Source organism: Magallana gigas, chromosome 1 (genome assembly GCF_963853765.1).
Source record: "Magallana gigas chromosome 1, xbMagGiga1.1, whole genome shotgun sequence".
In the NCBI taxonomy this organism is placed as follows: domain Eukaryota; kingdom Metazoa; phylum Mollusca; class Bivalvia; order Ostreida; family Ostreidae; genus Magallana; species Magallana gigas.
The window spans coordinates 10,140,439-10,154,750 of record NC_088853.1 but is presented as its reverse complement, the minus strand read 5'-3'; the positions used below and the strand labels follow the sequence as shown (position 1 = coordinate 10,154,750).

The 14,312-nt window shown below is 32.0% G+C and overlaps 1 long non-coding RNA gene across 1 annotated transcript; it reads left to right on the top strand.

Annotated features, from left to right (window-relative positions):
* Positions 1-10,020: 10,020 nt before the first annotated feature.
* Positions 10,021-13,512, top strand: LOC136274847 (uncharacterized). The gene is made up of 3 exons (XR_010713271.1): positions 10,021-10,370; positions 10,763-10,862; positions 11,271-13,512. It is a non-coding gene; the product is annotated as an uncharacterized lncRNA (long non-coding RNA).
* The last annotated feature ends 800 nt before the right edge of the window (positions 13,513-14,312 follow it).

The window sequence follows — 14,312 nt, the reverse complement described above, 5'->3', positions numbered from 1 at the left end:
TTGCCCTGTATTACTTGTTGTCTAACGTCCGTATTGCCGAAGTGTGTCGTTCAGCATTTGACGTCCATTGATATCTTTCGGGGTTTCTTTTTTCCACTTATTGTTATCATACTTGTTCAAATAATTTCAATGTTGATTAACTATTCATTCACAAAACGCATTTTTAATCGATTTTGTTAATTTCGTTTACTTCCAAAGCCACTTAGGATTTCTTTGATGGTATTTACAAAATTGTATCAGTTACTGCTGCGCCGCCTTAAACGCTGACATCGTCATTTTATTACGAGTTAACTTTTCAACTTGTCACAAAACGTGCTATAAAATATTTAAAAGTTTTGTTTTAGCCAAAACATTTTCGAAGTAGATAATAGAATTATTATCAAATATCAATGTATGTTTTATTTGAATTTTTTCATTCGAAAAGTTCTTTTCCTCGCAATTTTCATCACATTATGTTGATATTACCTTTTTGTTTTTGACATTGCGCCGCATGTCGAATTTCTGATCTAACATGTTTTTATTTCACTTATTTAATCTCAAACAATATTTGATTTTAAAACATTATTTGAATGCAAATTTCTTGAACCCTTTGTGGCACAAATTTCATCTTCCTTTGTCTTCGATTAACTGAATAACGCCACTTGTCTACGCTATTTTGGGACAACCCTCGTAACGTATAAAATGACATTGTTACATGTGTCATATTTAATTGAGTTGTATTTCATCGTATGATAATCAATATATTGTTATGAATGATGTGATAATGATGTAATATTGTATTGTATCTAATGGTGCAATATCGTACTGAATCGCTTGAGACTCTGAGGCAATATTTCAGAAATATGATTCTTAAGTAGGTATTGTCAATTATTTGAAAATTTTGATACAATAGTTCGGATTTTTCAACAAGAATAACATTAATTAACGAAATTAGACGCACCTGTAAGCCACCTCGCAATAGCCTACAACTAGATCAAAAGCTCATTCTAAATTTGAGATCCCACCGAAACTCAACAGTACATCGTAAATTTTGTAAATTTGTAAATTATGTCAAATCTGCACTTATCGGTCAATCTTTTGTTCCACTTAAAAACTGCAAAATAATGTATGCATTTCATTAGTATTTAATTGAGTGTTTGAAATTAAGTATCAATATAAGTATATAAACTGGAGCAAAGCTCGTGGCAAAGACACGAGTAGATCTTCCGTTGTTGCTGCGAGTTGAAAATATATGTGATGTGGTGTCAAACGATTATAATGACTAAACTTTCAGTTCTGCCTTGTTATAAAAACGTGTTGTGATTGACAGCCTGTATATAAAACGTTTTTTGAAAAAGAAAGGAAGAAAATGTTTTTGGAAAATATTTGTTGAACACAGTTTATGTAATAGTTTCAAATATTCTTTAAACAAGAGGCCCATGGGCCACATCGCTCACCTGAGGAACAATAGGTATGATAAAACCAGCTTAATGGAGTCATGATACAAACTATCTGGACAATGTACAACATGTAGATCCTGTATAAATAAAAATCCATTCCCCCCTGGATATTCTTATGTTTATAATCATTAGTCCCTTTTCTAACAGGATGATTTTATAGTCATATAACATGTTGAGTATTGCAGTTCTCAAAAAGATCCTTAACAATTGTTTATATATGGAATATAAAGCTACATTAAACTCTGAACCTTCTTGTGAGGCCGAAGAATTGTCCTGGAGTCGAAGTCTTAACAATTATAAAGAATCATCTGGCTTATTAGTTTCTGAGAAGAAGATTTTTAAAGATTTACTCTATATACTCCTATGTAAAACGTTGTCCCCCATTGTGGCCCCATCCTATATCCGGAGGTCAAAATGTTCACAACTGTGAATCTACTCTACCTGAGAATGCTTCCATACAAGTTTCAGCTTTCCTGGCTAATTAGTTTCCGAGAAGATTTGTAAAGATTTACTCTATATATTCCTATGTAAAACTTCGACCCCCCATTGTGGCCCCAACCTACATGTGCCCCCGGGGATCATGATTTTCACAACTTTGAATTTACACTACCTGATGAAGCTTCCATACAAGTTTCAACTTTACGTACCAAACCTAAATAAACTTAAACTTACACGATCATGTTTTGATAAGCATTTTTTTTTATTTATTTAACTCGGTAACTCTCACTGAGACCATTCGGCTGTGTAAAAGCAGCACACATAACCTCGGACATCGGGTGAGACCTGCAACTGGCTGAGCCCATTGGATGGTCAGGCATCTCTTTTTTTGTCAATAGCCAATGGAAAATTAATGACTTCAAGGTAATCGGAATCAGTATTTGATGAAGCACACAATTTAAATGATAGAAAATTTATTAATTGTTTGAACAAAATTAAATGTAAACATAGACAGAAAATATACTGTACACACGTATGAGATAAACAAATGTAACAGGGGGTATATTTGTTGAAAATTATAGAAATCAAACAACGCCTGTTCGGGTTTTGGGCATCTCCAGTACTTATTCGTATAGATAATAAACAAATGAATAGCCCTACATTGAATAACAACAATATAAATATACGGCATAAAAATATTACAATAGGAGCAAGTTGCGCTAAAGGGGAACAACTCTTTACATTAATCCATTACACAGGTATGAATTACATTATGTATTAATTCATGTATCTAAAAGTAGGTTTACAATGGTATTCATCTGTAATGTCTATAAACAGATAAAGACATCACTATATTATTCTAAATCATAAACCACAGTTAAACATACCATTCTATGGGAATGCGCTCTTGTACAGTATTATAACTCTATGGTATGTACAGTGTACTATCTGGTATGGCAACTACAAATTATAGTAAAGTTTACATTAATAAACTTGTACTTATGTTCACAATATAAAGGGATAAAAACAGTGAACATATTCATGTTATTCTTATCTATTAAAAAGTTGATATCTCACAAAATCATTCACTCTTACTGTGCATGAGCTATTGTTTTAATTTGGCAAAATTATAGAATTCACTGTTAATGAAATGTTGAATTATTAATCAAAATTATTAGAATTAGTAATGTTAACTTACCAAGAGGTAACGTTTGTTACGTTTCAAAAGTCAGCTTTCAGATTACGAAAACACCTCCACTCTCTTTGATGTAACTCTCTCTCTCTCTCTTTTTATTATCACAAGATATATCCATATTCTACCCTGTTGTGGCTTAACTCTTTGTAAATAAAAACATCAATGATAGGATCAGAGGGTGACCGACAAAATATGTGTTCTTTTGTATCTAATGAGATGCAATAATGAAGATGTTAATATGTGAAATTTTATTAGCAACACATAACAATAAAAATGGCAATTACTATCTTTTTGACAATAACCAGGTCGAAGATAAAAAGACTGTTTGGGCCATAAAACATCAAATATGAATGAAAGAATCACCACAGGGTTTAAATGTACGCGTTAAATTGAGCTAGTAAAAAGGAGGTCGATGTCCTTTTAAAATACCTAATTTTAAGTTTATACTATAGGCAAAACTCACTTAAATGTATGTTTGTAAATTAAGAGCATTTTTGACTTATTATGGAATGTATAGTTTCAATTGCTTTTTTTATTTTGAGCTGTAAATTTGTCTAAAATTATACTTTGGAAAGTGTGACAAATGTTTTAATCAATGATATTATGATATATTTATTATATTGTTTGAAAGCTAAGCATTCTATCAGACTCACAAAAACATAATTTTAATTTAGACCGATGCTTTACTTGTTTTTACAACTGTCATTAGATCCTTAATATATTGGTTGTGACCTGTTGGTTGTGATTGTATGGACAATTAAACTAAACTGTAGATTATTCTTAGTTATCTATGGTAAACATTGTTCTAATGAGTACACTATTGCTATAAACCGGTTAAACATTGAAATATAATTGAAATATAAATTGTTTGCTTCCCGACATCATCTGTCCATATGTTTCAGCCTGTTACATACAAAGGGTGGGGAAGGGGGGGGGGTCGTAAGTGTTTTTTATAGCATGTAGTTTATTGACATTTAAAATTTCCTCTAATATTGTAGATCAACTGATAGTTCGGAAAAAAAAATATATTAAATCGTACAGGTAAATGTGTGTATGAGTTAATAATTTTTTTTTATATCTTGACAAAATTGCTTATTCTGTAAAACGTTGGAACTTTGTTTCAATCACCATATTATTCAGGACATCAAATTGTTTGCTTTAAAAAAAAAAAAACTGTTTATAAGACATAGATGATCTACTAAGAACATATGCGGGGACCTATGTGATAATTATAATAGCGATTTCGTAAGAAATATTAGATAAAATAAAGACTTACTCTACTTGGTACAGGTAAGTTCGTATTCAAAACTATTGTCATGTTAAATGTGCCAGTAACATTGTATATATTTTTAAAAGTTCGGCTAAATGAACGAGAACTCTCTATCGTTCAACTTAAGCCTCGATTTATTTAACTAAGTATAAAAGTAATTAATAAATACATATAAAAAGAAAAAAATACATACCTGTTAACCCTCCCGCATTGCGCGGGAGACTCCCGCAAAACGACCTAAAAATCTAAGATCCCCCGCATCCAACCTATCTACCGCGCGGGAGACAAATTTCTCCCTCAATCGTATTGTCTTCCCCATACCCCCCCCCCCCCCCCTTCTGAATCTTTACATGCAAATTCTAACAACCACTGCGGGATTTTCTCTGATTTTGATCTCAAAAAGCTGCTGTGTTGCTTGAATATATCAAAATCCATCCAAGTACTGTCTACCGTGATCATAGTATGACATGTTATAGCCCAGTTTACTTTTTACGATTACTTCCGGTTTTGACTTAATTTAAATAGTTATGCATAGGCCTTATGAAAAAAAATAAGTGAAAGCTTAAAACATCTTGATTTTACTCTGTAACACCAAAGAAAACAATAACAGCCAGTGGTGTCACTTAACAGGTGCACAGGTAAAGCACCCAAGCCACGTGCAGTGAGTCGTGACTAATTCTGTCTGGCCAGCACGGTCGGTAAAAATCAAAGTGAGTTTGGAACACTGAGTGTTTATACAAGCTACCAATAAAGTGAAGCCCGAGGCAAAAGTGTAAAAGCATTTCACAAGAGTTTTTAAAGTTTATAGTACCGGTACTATGAATTACAGGGATGCTATAGACATTACAACAGAGGTCATTTTTAAAATGATACTGGAGAAATACATCTTGTTTTGTGAATTAAAAATCTATCCTATATATAAGGCAAAAAATAATTTTAATGAATATTATTTTCTGGTATTTTCTTAACTGCATTTCTCTGCAAATTCAAAATAAGCAAAATAAATTTTCTGTGTTTAATTACCCTAGATGTCAGCATGCAGTGATGGTTCAATACTGAACAATAAGAAGACTTAATATAAAAAAGGCACTATTGACTTCTTGTATTGTACCTTGCAAACAAAATAATAGTTTTCTGAACATGTACAGCAACACAAGTTGTAATTGCACACTGGTAGTCATAGAAATAATAAAATTTAAAATGATTGCAAATGCATTAATTACAATGGTAAAATAAGGTATTTAACAGTATTTTTAATATATATTTGCATTTCACGTGAAAAAACGTCTTTTACCCAAAATCTCCCCCTTAGCCAAGTTGGTAAGGGGGAGATTCTCCCACATAGCAGCTTTGAAAGGTTAACAGGTATGAAAATATCATATTTTAAGTACTCGCCGGTCTTTTATTTTGGGGCTTTATTGCCTGACCTTAAGGAAAGAAAAGAATTATTACACGTTTTTACGACATATCTGATTGTATTGTATAAATTGGCGATGCCCGCGTTAGAAACGGCGCATTCAGCGCAACAGTAATAACTAATATTTTTTTTACAAAGATCTTGAAGCAACTAGGTCATTTTCAGGTTAATCATTGAGAATAATTATTGTTCTGTTTGAATTAGTTGTCATGCAACATAAAAAAGTCAAATGTGATACCATCAAGTAAAAAAAAACCGCTGACCTATGGAAATTGACGAAAAAAATGTGAAAGAATTTTTAAAGACACTTTTTGGGAAGATGGACGTTAGACAAAATGTAATACAGGTCTTTCATTTTGAATCAGCAGATCATTTGTAACTTTTATTAAACCATAGAAATGCAAAGTGAATGTGTTTTTCTTGGAGCATGTTAAATGAAATGTTGTTTTGTAAAGTAGAAAATTTCTAGAACAAAAAAATGAATGTTATTGTAAACGAAATGAAGGATTTACAAGACCTATAAAAAAAAATGATTGCACCGCCTGATAAAACTAGCTCTAACAATTAACCTTTTTCTAAAAACTTAACCAAGCACGGATTTTAAGCATTGTTCAATAACATATAGTTGTCTCATACCATTCCAATGAACGTATTTCAATTTTTTGTTTAGAGTTAACGTTCATCTGGGACAAGACGTTCGATACATGTTACTTATATGATCACTTGATAATTATGAAATTAAGACAATTGAAGAAAATGTTTTAATGCTCCTTCTACATATGTACAATTATACCGAAAAATACTGCAACTGGTAATTAAACGCATGAACATGTATTTGTCAATGTTTTTCAAAATACATGAATAAGCTGTTTGCTTTACAAATACTCTGAACTCATAAATAAGTATTTCCGTTTTCGTATAATATTAGCGTACGTTAAAGTTTGCAGAGCTTTATGTGCAAATACTTTCAGCTTTACCCTTTGAGGTTTAGACACAGCTGTCATGACGAAATCGAAGATGGTCCTTAGATCATTTAATGCCTTAAATTCCACAAATTCTAATAAATTTTGAGAAAAAAATATTAGAACATGCTCCATTGCGATTTAAAAACGAAAATTAGGTAAGAGAATGATGCATTTGATATTACAATGAGGATCAATATTGTAGGTTGGTATTATTTTACACAATAAACATGTGCAATAAATTTAACTTTTGTGGCATTAGGCGCTAAATAACCGAATTTCAACTAAAAATATTCTTTGGGATTCATTTTGATTGTGTAACTTCTTATTTTATTAACAAATCATATCATTACATGAATCTGTGAAGATACCAATCTGCACAAAAGAAATACCGGTATTTCAATCAATCGTCGCAAAATACGTCGAATTCGTAACGTTTGACTTTATCCATGAATTGCATCGGACAAAAAAAAAATACGTCGCGTTTTCCTTTGTGACGTAAAAAACAATCAATTGGATGACGGAGGCTGACCCATATAGTAAATGTTGCTATTACAGTTAATTACGGCTAGATTTAATGTTGTTATGAAAACAAAAGCGCTTTAAACAATTCTTGTTTGAGCATTTTTTGGTATTCAAACAATGATCAACACCTTTTTGTTTTAAAAATAGCCCAAGGGTAGCTTTATTTTGGAAATTTGAGATCACATATCTTTTTAAACTGAAAGTAAAGTTGACATTGTCCCTTAGTCCTGAAAATCATTCAGAAAGAAAATGTTAAAACCTGAAATGAAGTTTTATTCTCAAATAAAGAAAGATAACCGTATTATAAACAACCACTTAAAGGGAAATGGTCACGCTTTTGGTCAATTTTTTTCCCCCAATTCTTATATTTACAATGCTTCACACTGGATGAAAAATCAAGTTTCAGCAAAACTGAAACTATATGGAAACCTTGCTGAAACTTGAAGTTGAAGTTTCATGTATAGTTTCCGCAATGCGGAAACCATTATATCGATTCAGCAAGTATCCGTTAGGTTTCAGTCAGCAGAAACTTTAGTTTAAGATTCCTGATGGTTTCCGCAATGCGGAAACTAAATTTGAATCGTGTGAATAGTTGTGTAAATTATTATGGAAATATCAATCAGTTTCAGAACATTTCCGCTAGGTTTCAGTATGCTGAAACTTTAAGTTAAGATTCCTGATGGTTTCCGCAATGCGGAAACTAAATTTGAATCATGTGAAAAGTTGTGTAAATTATTATGGAAATATTAATCAGTTTCAGAACATTTCCGCTAGGTTTCAGTATGCTGAAACTTTAAGTTAAGATTCCAAATGGTTTACGCATTGCTGAAACTATTACTAAAATTGATTTGAGTTTAATAGTGATATCATTTATTTTCAACAGGTTTAAGTTTAATTCTAGCCTAATGATAATGAATCCGTACATACTAAAATGTATAGTAAGGTTTCAGCGTGACTGAAACTATTTGTATACATGTAACTATCTTCAAATGTGAAAATAAGGCGATTAAGAACCTTACTAAGTAATTAATTGAATTTGAAAAGAAAAACTGATGTCTGATCTTGTTTAATGCATATGATGAAATCATTAATCTTAGGTACTCGTGCACGTGTATACATGTGTATACATTCTTTGTCCAGGTGACCTCCTCTGTGATTTTCCTGTATATTCTGTGTGGATTGCAGGGTTTTTTCTGTCAGGAGTGAACAAAAGACTGTTACATAACATATACACAGTACGAAGCGTGAGTTTATAACTGGAGCCCGGCGGGAATTTTTTTTCAATTTGTGTGTACCTGAGTTAGTAAAACTGATAAGTAAATTATAATTATTTAGTAAAATAAATTAATATACCTATTTTGTAAGACTCCTTCTTAAATCATTTAGTTATCATTTGCATGAACCTTGAGGTTCAGTAACTAATTAAGCAAACAAATTAAGGTAAAGTCGTTGTAAATTTTTACAAATCGTACCAAATATTCGTACAACCTGAAGTTTAGAGCTAATTCATTTCTTTTTTAATACCACGCCAACACATGTACACAGGAATTTTTTTTTTAAAATTCTACAGTTGATAATAACAAGTAAAACCCACTTGGAGTTTGAGTCTGATATAATAATTGTTTAAATATTTACATGCATTTCAGACTTTACTACATGTATGACTGTATCATGATTCACTGGCGTCGGAAGCAAATTGAAAGGGGGGGGGGGGGGGGCTAGACTAATCCTCAGAAATATCTTAATCCGTGGGGGGGGGGGGTTATACCTATACTATATACTTCCGAGAATTAATTTCCCTACCAAAATTTTTTTTCCCAAAATCATGAAATTCCTAATCCGTGTCGGGGGGGGGGGGGGGGGGGGGGGGCTAGTATGCCTATTACTCCAACTTCTCAATCTTTCGAACAATTACATTTCCGGCGAGAAAAAGTGTGTGTGTGTGGGGGGGGGGGGGCTATATGCCTATTGGTTAAGTCTAACTTTGCACTAAGCCCCCCCCCCCCCCCCCGGTTCGACGCCTATGTGATTCGTGCATTTCTATACTTTGTATGTACTTTCTGTACTGTAAACACAGATATTGATACATGTTTATGAAACATGCACATGTTTCTGTTATAAGATATAATAAGCATTATTTATAATTTTACTGAAGTTATACGTTATATTACAAAATCAGTTTAAAATCCAGCACGTGATTTTAATCCCATTTTTAAAATTTGATTATACATTCGTATACATTTGATATAGAAAGTATACCAAATTAATTAAAATTATATTTTGTTTATATATCAGTCCGACGTGTACGTCTTACTTCCCGGCTTGTTTAACGCGTTTGTATTTTAATTTCATAAGTATTCTTAACGTACTGTTCATCGCATGACCAATCAGTGCACATGTGTAACTGTAAAATAATTGCCATCAATTCATCGTAGTTGTAAATTCACCGTACGGGTGAACGCTGTTAACCGGACCCCGTTAATTGATCGACATCTAATTATATTTGTGATTTCTGTGTGTTCATGCAGAACCTGCTTTGTGATGAACATAATATTTTCACACCTCTATATTTTGAATAAGAATATGACCGTGCTTAGAATCGCGGTGAAAATTGGACAAGTCAAGACTAACTTGTCAGTAAACTATATATGGCTCTATCATATTTAGTTTGGCAAAATCATCAGTACATGTAAATAAAATATAGTTAAAGACAAAATCTGATACATATGTCTCATTAAAACTTTTGTAAACAAACGGTCGGCCATTTTTTTTTTTGGTTAATCACGTGTTACAAATACAATTGTAACAAACACACGCCAATACTTTGTCGTATTTAACCAGGAAATACTGACTCCGACAGTTCTTATTTAAAATAAATATACATGTATAAGTATACTATTCGGTAAAAAATGATAATTTTGATTAAACATTATTCATTTTAAACTATCCCAAGATGCACTTTTCCAAGATTTAGCGGGTTCTGATTGGTCAGTATTGGCGCACTTTATGATTCCGAGCGAAGGTTAAAATGGACAAGAAGGTGCTGTTGTAAAATGGAGAATTGAGAAGCATTAATAGCCTCTACAAGAAGGAGATAATGCAGGAACGAAGAACTCATGTCAAGGTAACTTAATTCACAATATAGATACTCCCAATAACATTTTCAAGGCTCTAATTTATCTCTCATTTGTAAACGAGATCTCGCGCCATCAAATCAAGATGGCGTCATTTTTTCAAACTTGGTTCGGCGTTTTAATTTTTATTACCGTATCTCTGTTAAATATACGTTTTGGCCAAGTTAACCATTAACCAAATTTATATGCATGATAATCAAGATTATCCAGGGTATACACATATATAATGATATAAACGTCCCTAATATATGAATGCTTGGTTGGTAAACAAGACGAACAGTGAATCTTTCGCACATTATACAATTTACAAACTCCAAATGTAACGAAATTTTTTTATTAATTAAATCCGGAAAATGAAATCTTTCACGTTTTTCTTTTTCAGCATTGACAGCATATAAAGTCAATGTTTCCGGTGATTAGTTGCATCCTCTGTTCGGTGATTCGGGTGAATGTTTTGACCAGCTGGACGATGGGAACGCAAGGTATTGCTTTGAAATTGATTATTTTCACCATTAACTTATACATGTGTTGGATGTTTATAATTTACTGTAGTAATTTTTGGGAAATCCAGGTCTAAGTTCTTGAAAAGGAGGTTGATGGGGGGAGGGGGGGGGTGGGTGAAACACACTTATTGTTGATAAGTTTTTCCATTGTTCAACAAACAATAATTGAATCAAAATGAAAATAACATAGCTTCAAACATAAAATGAAACATTTTAGACCAGATACTACTGTAGTCATTATATGACATAGTTTAAACAGCAACTGGCAACTGCATAGTAGCTTCTGTATTCAGAATTTTATTCAGAATGCTTTTATTACATGTTAGGCTGAATGACTTATGTTTATTGTTTAAAAATCTAAATGAAACTTTATTATTCATGTTTAAGATAAATAAAACAGACATAAAGTACAGCCCAGTGAAAGGAACAAGTTCATTGCAAGAAGAAGAATTTTAATGCTACCACTGTCCAGAACTACTAAGTCTGCTGTAGCCATGATGTGATCATATGAGTGCTTCATCGGTCTGGACAATGCTCGAAAGTCCCCCAAAAAGGCCTATTTCCATAAACTACGACTCGGGTTACATCAACAACAGCCAAGGACACTCCTTATTGATTCGAATGGACACATCTCTACGACCCGACTAAACCTCTGCAGAACAAGACTTTTTAATTGTAAAGTATTCTCATTTCAAAAAACCTATAAACTATAAAAGAACTTTTTTTATATGATCAAATACCAGTATTTTACAATGTCTGTCTGTAAGCTAGAATCTTAGAAAATCACATGGTTTTGACTTATTAAATGATTGATTAGACCTTGCAGATATTAACTTTCATTTTCTTAAATAATTTGTTATATTTGCAAATATTGCATAAAATATTAGACTCCATGTAACATATATCCTCACACCTCCAAGTTGATAAGTGTTAACTACTTTTTTTTTCCATTTTCTTTGTTTAAACATTTATTGATAACTTAGTTTTTATTTGCAGCAATATATGAAAAATTAAGAAACCAATCTTAAATGTAAAAACACTGCATTAGGAGATGAATGCATGGGTCATAGAAATGATAAAATACACCAAACAATATTCAATTATGTCGTATATGAAAATACATGTATATAAAGACAACATATACCCCATGTATTACAATTTTTATATAACAAAATTACTTGGATGGAAAGTTGTTTCCATGTGGGTTTTATTTTAATCTGTGTTATGTAACTAATATATAATTGGAATTAGCTTTTATATCATAAGTCAAATGCTGGTATTGATGAGAATTGTAAGGTGAATGATCTGTGTGATACTTTGTATTTTATACATTCATGCTACAAAAAGCAAGTACATGTACATGTAGTAATACTTGTCATATATAAACAATGTATATTTTACTTCATGTCTTGGATTTAAAAATATTAATGTAGGTAAAGTAGTGAAATGTAGGAAGGTAAACCGTATGTAAAGAAGAATATTCATCAGGAATGAAGTGTGTTACAATCAGCATAATTAATTAAATGTGTACATCATATTTTTGCACATGATTTGACAGACTGCTCCATTGTTAGCTTTTTATTGGTCAACAAGCTTTTCATATCTCCCTCTGGGTCATCTATTAAATACTGACAGGCTTATGATATTAAAATCTGATCAGTTGGTACATCATGGGTGGAAATGAAAATTTCACTTTGGACTTAATGGATTATCAAAAAAATGATATCAAATCCTGTTCTATTGTAAAACATTAGATTATATTACTAACAAAGAAAAGGTTTATCCCAACTTGTAAGTGGGTCACTTTGACCTCATTTTGGAATTTATTGACATATTCAAATCAAATCTGGGTCATACCTCTATAGTCAACTACTATCTTGTAGTGTATTTTTTTTTTTAAAGATGGATACTTTAGACTTTTCAAAAATATTTTATGGTGTACATATTCATTGTAGTTCAAAACAAATTGAGACATGTGTATCATGTTCATGTAACAGTGAAGTTTTCTTTGTTTATTCATGTACGTGCAGTTATTTTGTAAATTGCATTCATATTTTTAAAAAAGTAAGATCTTTGTTGCATTTTTAAAGGGAGATTTGATAGGCATTTAATCGAAATGAAAAAAAAATACAAATGTAAAGATTTCTGTGGGAGTTTTTTTTCTTGTGCAATTTTATCATTTTTTAAATAAAAGTCCCTAATAAGGGAATTGCCATATGGATGTTTCTCCATTATTGTATCTTGGCTGTATTTTATTTATTATTGGAAACAATTTCAGATTTTTGAACAAAATAAATTTGGAACTGCTTGAAATTGTTTTGTTTTTACATAAAGTAGAAACCTTGCTCAGCTTTTGTGAAAGCAAAAATATAAAAAGTTTCAGTAAGTTTCAGTTGCGGAAACCCTTTGTAAACAATATGTTTCCCAATTGTATATGGAGGTTGAAACTATGCAGAAACTTCAAGTTTCAGTAAGTTTCCGTCGCGGAAACCATTTGTAAACAATATGTATCCCAAACGTATATGGAGATTGAAACTATGCAGAAACTTCAAGTTTCAGTAAGTTTCCGTTGCGGAAACCATTTGGATTCATGGACAGCCTAAGTTTCAGCACTGCGGAAACTTAATGAAACTTGAAGTTTCCGTGCTCAAACCTGTTGGAAACTTAAAGTAACCTTAAGTTTCCGCAGAGTTTCCAAAGGGTTTCCGCAGCGCTGAAACCAGATATTTCATCCAGTGTCAGAAAGGCATTTTTAATAGGCAACCGAAATGTTATAGTCATTTGTTGAGTTATAAGCGAGTTACAGAGCTTGAAACTCTTCGCTATATAAACAAAGCGTTTGTTTACATTTTAAATGCTGAAGTGAAATTTTCAGTTTTAAACCTAAAACGAATGTTTTAAACATTAGAATTTGTTAATTTATGCTTAAAATAAATAAAAAGATAGACAAATATGCTGGAAAAAGATTTTTACTGGTATATTGCACGTATGTAAACAAAAACAGGACACGAGCCTTGTTTACATAACTAAAAATTGTGACCCCTGTATCTTGCTTACATTTCTACGAATGACTCTCAAATTTTATTTGATCATTAGAAATGCATTTCTTATTATTCATTATACAGGGGATGCCTATCACTTTAATCTTAAATTTAGTCAGCATCGCTCATTTGCTGTTTATCTATAACGTCACCTAAATGAGCTTATTCCCGCAATTTTGCAAACATTTGAAAATATCGTCATTTTCTTTTTATAATTTGCAGTCGGCAGTATAGAGCGCATGTCTACTCAAGTACGATTTTAACGCTTGTTTTTGTTCATATAATTATACACATCATACTAAAAAATGGTACTAAAGGAAGCCTGCGCTCGATGTCTCCAAGTCGAAAACCCATCGGAAAACACGCATATTTTGCTACAAAATATAAA